The sequence below is a fragment of the Nyctereutes procyonoides genome, unplaced genomic scaffold (genome assembly GCF_905146905.1).
Source record: "Nyctereutes procyonoides isolate TBG_1078 unplaced genomic scaffold, NYPRO_anot_genome, whole genome shotgun sequence".
Taxonomy (NCBI): domain Eukaryota; kingdom Metazoa; phylum Chordata; class Mammalia; order Carnivora; family Canidae; genus Nyctereutes; species Nyctereutes procyonoides.
Genome location: NW_026575036.1, coordinates 15,441,448 through 15,448,026, shown reverse-complemented (window position 1 = coordinate 15,448,026; position 6,579 = coordinate 15,441,448). Strand labels below are relative to the sequence as shown.

The following is a 6,579-nucleotide window of genomic DNA, read 5'->3' as shown; positions in this document are numbered from 1 at the left end:
AGGATTATGAAATTATCATGAAAAATGTTATACAACCTAGAAGAAATTAGACAACCTAGAAGAAATTAATAAATTCCTAGAAACATACAACCTTCCAAGACCAATGCAGGAAGAAATAGAAAAGCTGGACAGATTACTGGCAATGATATTTAATCAGTAATCAAAAAACTCCCAATAAACAGAAGTCCAGGAACAGATGGCTTCCCAGGTGAATCCTACAAAACATTTAAAGAAGGGTTAATACCTATCCTTCTCAAACTATTCCAAAATTGATGAGGAAAGAAGGCTTCTAAATTTATTCTATGAGGTAGTTCATTACCTTGATACCAAAACCAGATAAAGGCGCTACAAAAAGAAAATTACAGGCCAATATCTCTGAGAAATATAGATGCAAAAATCCTGAACGAAATATTAGCAGGCTGAATTCTATAATATTTTTAAAGGATCATTTACTATGATCAAGTAAGATATGTTCCAGAAAAGCAAGGATGGTTCCATATCTGCAACTCAATCAGTGCTATACCTCATTAACCAAATAAAAGATAAAAATCATATGATCACCTTAAGAGATAGAGAAAAAAAATATTAGACGAATTCAACATCCATTCATGATAAAAACTCTCAACAAAGTGGGTATGGAGGGAATATACATCAATATATAAAGGCCACACATGGCAAACCCACCCTTAGCATTATACTCAACCGAAAAGCTGAAAAACTTTCTCTAAAATCAGAAACAAAACATGGATGCTCACTTTTATTCAATATAATACTAGATTATGGGCTACAGCAATCAGAAAAGAAAAAGAAATAAAAGACATCCAATTTTGGTAAGAAAGAAGTAAGACTGTCACTTTGCAGATGACATGATACTATACATAGAAAACCCTAAAGACTCCACCAAAAAACTATTAGAATAAATAAATTCAGTAATTGCAGAATACAAAATTAGAAATTTTATAAATTATAGAAATCTATTGTGCATCTAAACGCTAATAATTAACCAGCAGAAAGAGAAATTAAAAAAAATTTCATTTACAATTGCATCAAAAGGAATAGCATATCTAGAAAAAAACTTAACCAAGGAGGTGAAAGACCTCTATTTTGAAAACAGTAGGACAATAATGAAAGAAATTAAAGACACAAATAAATGGAAAGATATTATATGCTCATGGATTAGAAGAATTAATATTAAAATGTCCGTACTACCCAAAGCAATCTACAGATTTAATGCAATCCCTATCAAAATACCATGAGCATTTTTCATAAAACTAAAAAAAATAATACTAGAATCAGCAGGAAACCACAAAAGACCCCAAATAGTCAAAGCAATGTTGAGAAAGAAGAATAAAGCCAGAGGTATTACACTCCCAGATTTCAAACCATATTACAAAGCTACAGTAATTAAAACAGTATGGGACTAGTACAAAAATGGATGTATAGGTCAATGGAACAGAATAAAGAAATAAACCCATGTGTATACGGTCACTTAGTCTATCAAAAAGGAAGTAAAAATATACTATGGGGAAAAGACAATAATAAATGGGACAGGAAAAACTGGACAGCTACCTGCAAAAGAATAAAACTCAACTACTTTCTCCTATCACATATAAAAATAAACTCAAAATGGATTAAAGACTTAAATGTAAGACCTGAAACCATAAAACTATTAAAAGAAAACATAGGTAATAATCTCTTAGGCATTGCTCTTCTTCGCAATATGCTTTTGGATCTGTATCCTCAGGCAAAGGCAACAAAACCAAAAATACACAATTGGGAATATACCAAAATACAAAGCTTTTACATAGTGACGGAAACCACCAACAAAACAAATGAGTAATCTACTGAATGAAGATATTTATAAATGACATACCTGATAAAGGGTTAATATCCAATATATATAAAGAGCTCATACAACTCAACACCAAAAAAACCCCAATCAGATTAAAAAACAAGCTGAGAGAATACCTGAGTGGCTCAGTTGGTTAAGCATCTGCCTTCCATTCAGGTCATGATCCCAGAGTCCTAGAATTGAGCCCCATGTTGGGCTCTCTGCTCAGCGGGGAGTCTGCTTCTTCCTCTCCCTCTGCCACTCCCCCCTACTCATGCTGTCTCTCTCTCACTTTTAAATAAATAAATAAATAAATAAATAAATAAATAAATAAATAAATAAATATATATATATATATATTTTTAAATGAGCAGAGGACCTGAATAGACATGTTTCTAATTTTTTTTTTTGAGAGAGAGAGGGAGCACACATGCATGAGTGTGGTGAGGGGAGGGGCAGAAGGAGAAGAAAAGAATCTTAAGCAGACTCCAGGCTGAGTGTGGAGCCTGACATAGGACTCCATCCCATAGCCCTGAAATCATGACACCAGCCAAAATCAAGAGTCAGATGCCCAAAATAGACATTTTTCTAAAGAAGACATACAGATGGCCAACAGGCACATGAAAAGATGTTCAACGTCACTTATCGTTAGGGAAATGCATATCCAAACCACAATGAGATATCATCTTATACCTGAGAATGCTTAGTATCAAAAAGACAACAAATAACAAATGTTGGTGAGGATGTGGAGAAAAAGAAACACTTGTGAACTGCTGGTAGGAATGTAAATTGGTGCTGTGACTATGGAAAACAGTTTGGAGGTTCCTCAAAAAAACTAAAAATAGAATTACCATACAATCCAGCAATTCCACTTCTAGGTGGAAGAAAATGAAATTTATGAAATTAAATGAATTCACCTGAAGAAAATGAAAACACTAATTCAAAGAGATATATGCACCCCTTATGTTCACTGTAGCATTATTTTTTATAATACCCAAGATAATGGAAGCAAACTAAGTGTCCATCAATGAATGAATATGTAAAGAAGATGTGATATATATATATATTCATATACATATATGAATATTTCTCAGCCACAAAAAAGAATGAGATCTTGTTATTTGTGACAATATGGAAGGACTAGAGGGTTTCACACTAAATGAAATAAGACAAAGAAAAAAATCATATGATTTCACTTTTATGTGGAATCTGAAAAACAAAACAAAACAGAAACAGACTCATAAAAACAAAATGGTGGTTGGCAGAGGAGAGGAGAATAAAGATGGGAGAAGTAGGTAAAGGAGATTAAGAGGTAAAAACTTCCATTATAAAATCAATAAGTCATAACAATGTAAACTATGGCATAGGAAATATAGTCAATAATATTGTAAGAACTTTGTACAGTGGGAAAAAAGTATTTTCAGAAGTCAAGTTATTTTACCTCAAAATCATTGAATTTTGAAATTATATGTTTCATCTCTTACTGTTAAAATTGTTCAGCTTTTCCTTTGCTTTTGTAGGAATAAATTTCAATATCTTCCTATTTGCAAATTTTGTATTCAATAATTACAAGTTGCTAAAACCTTTGGTAGCTGAATCTTTGGGGGAACTCCATTTCTTAAATTCTTTGATTATAGGTTTCTATTTCATTTTATACACAATACACACAAACAGGACTCCCTTACCAAAAGGTTCAATGCAATTATAGGACAGGGGTTTACTTAGAATAGTTCTTCTGAGGCTCAGATATTTTATAAAGATTATTTATTTTAGAGACAGAGTGCAAGTGGGATGAGAGGCAGAGGAGGAAGGAGAGAGAGAAGGAGAGAAGCAGACTTCCACTGAGCATGAGGCTCAACAAAGGTCTGGATCTCACAACTACAGTATCATGACCTGAGCCAAAATCAGAGTCAGACACTTAACTGACTGAGACACCCAGGTGCCCCAAGGCTCAGATATTTTCAAATTTTAATTAACAATAGTTCTTATTTAAATTCAAATTAGCTTTACCAAATTTTGGTACTGTAATTTGTGGATTTAAAAAATTATGAATTTTTTTGGCGCCTAGGTGGCTCAGTCAGTTGAGCGTCTGCCTTCAGCTCAAGTCATGATCTCAGAGTCCTGGGATGGAGCCCCCAACTTGGGCTCTCTGCTCAGTGGGGAGCCTGCTTGTCCCTCTTCCTCTGCCTGCCACACCCCCTGCTTGTGCTCTCACTCTGTCAAACTAGCAATAATCATGCCTTGGATAAACCTCATTGGCTACGATACTGCCACTGTGCAAAGCTCACTCTGTCAAATAAATAATAAAATCTTTTTAAAAATTGTAAATTTTTATAATTACAGTTTTTATTTACATTGGTAGATTATTGCACTTTTTTTTAAGATTTTATTTATTTATTCATGAGAGACACAGAAAGAGAGAGGCAGAGACACAGGCAGGGGCAGAAGTAGGCTTCATGCAGGAGCCTGATGCAGGACTCGATCCTGGTACTACTCCAGGCTCATGCCCTGAACCGAAGATAGATGCACTCAACTGCTGAGACACCCAAGTATCCCAATTATTGCACTTTTAACAACAATTATGAATTATGCATGCATCTCAATCAGTTCCAAGAATATTTCTGGATCCATGGATTTCTTTTTTTTTTTTAAGATTTATTTATTTATTTATGATAGAGAGAGAGAGAGAGAGAGAGAGAGAGGCAGAGACACAGGAGGAGGGAGAAGCAGGCTCCATGTCAGGAGCTCGACGTGGGACTCGATCCCGGGACTCCAGGATCGTGCCCTGGGCCAAAGGCAGGTGCTAAACTGCTGAGCCACCCAGGAATCCCCGGATCCATGGATTTCTTAATTTAATAAAAACATTGTTTTTCCATAAAGCTGTACTTCTTCAAAATTTACACTTACTTTTTTTTTAACTTTACTGATTTATTTAAGTAATCCTTATACTCAACTTGGGGCTCGAACCCAAACCTCAAGATCAAGAGCTGCATACTCTTCTGAGCCACCCAGGTGCCCCAAAATTTACATTTATTATCAGTAAAAACCAAATCGTTTTTATGTCAATGTTGAACTTTTTAACTGAAACTACAGCAGTATTCACAATGAAGTTGATTCTTTGACATAATAATGAGCTTCTAAAAATTTTAACTTGAATGAAAAAAATCAAACTATTATTGTTACCAACTTATTTGATGATACCAATATAAAACAAACATTATCGAGCTGGTTGCAAAGCAAGCCAATACATTAACAGATATCATTTTGTTTTTCACACATGCACAAGAAAACTTAGACTTGAAAGTATATAAAAGTACTCTATCTAGAAAAGCCATCATTCGCTCTAAGTGATAAGTCATGTGTCACAGCCTCTGCATCTGCATGCATTTCATAGCTATCTTCAGGCAGAGTCTTTTAAAAGAGTCCTAACTAATATTTGAAGTAGACGCTGATATTTTCTTCAGCAAATTTGGATCTCCTACTTTTCATTTAGTCAGTGATATTACTGACTACACTCCATTGATCATGGTAAATGTTAATAAATACTCTATGCAATTTATACATTCATCATGAACTTTACTGAGAAACCAAAATTTGGACTTAATTTTTCATTCTTTCTTTTTTAAATATTTTATTTATTCATGAGAGACACACACAGAGAGAGAGGCAGAGACATAGGCAGAGAGAGAAGCAAGCTCCCTATGGGGGACTTGATCCTAGGACCCTGGGATCACAACCTGAGCCAAAGGGAGACGCTTAACCACTGAGCCACCCAGGCACCCCTTAATTTTTCATTCTATAAGAATTTTTAAAGGCTTATTCTAGCTGAAAGAGAAAATGGGGGGAAATTAATCTACAATATAATAAATAGTTACCGATTCACACTATATATGTACATATAGTACAAATATCTTTACACATAGCTATTTATATAACATATAATAAAACCACTAAAGAGTAACCAGAGTATTCACTGCCCACAGTGTGGCAGGACTGCTTGGTCTATTTTTTTCCACTTATTTCATATACAACTTACCTATAATTAGGTGGCTGGAGGCTCTGTGCACTTCTTCCATGGAAGCATGAGCCCTGGCACAACTGGCAGATAGAGCAAGTGGTCAGTAGCAAGCTGCATCCACTCCTTTTTCCACCATCACTGGACCTGAGTTAATTGCCCCCGCCACCTGTGTGGGGAGCATACTTAACAGTAAGCACTCTGCCTCTGCTTGTGATCCTTGAAGAGAGGGGTATTGGTTAGAGAATGTCTGGTGAGCCCTGAAAAAAGCAAGAGAGACTGTCCCTTCCATTGAAAATGAGAGCCCTGCTTGCAGCACATGTGCCTCACACACTGCTAAATGAGATCGCAGCAGAAGCTAAAAGTGCAAAGTGCAAGTCAACCAAACTCATCCCCAGTTTAATAAACCTATTAATAACAACATTTTGTTTAAATATATATATTTTTTTAATGGGACAAGAGTGAGCTGTGGCTGTCCAATGCAAACTTCCAGGGACCCATGGACAATTTATCAGATCTCTTAAGGATATCCTATGTGGTTAGAAGTCATCTTCTCTGAACTGCTTGAGGTGGCAGGGTAATAAGGTCCCCCAAGGATCATACTCAAATGACCCTAACTAGCCTCTCAGGAGCAAAAATTTGCTATGTCTTAAATGAGCCATCTGTTTAGCTGAGTGAATTTGGGGTCCCAAGTAATACATCTCCTTCAAACAAATGTTGAACACACATTTAA

The 6,579-nt window shown here is 35.4% G+C and overlaps 1 pseudogene; it reads right to left on the bottom strand.

Annotated features, from left to right (window-relative positions):
* Positions 1–4,050: 4,050 nt before the first annotated feature.
* LOC129505719 (U4 spliceosomal RNA) lies at positions 4,051–4,116 on the bottom strand (annotated as a pseudogene).
* Between the last annotated feature and the right edge of the window lie 2,463 nt (positions 4,117–6,579).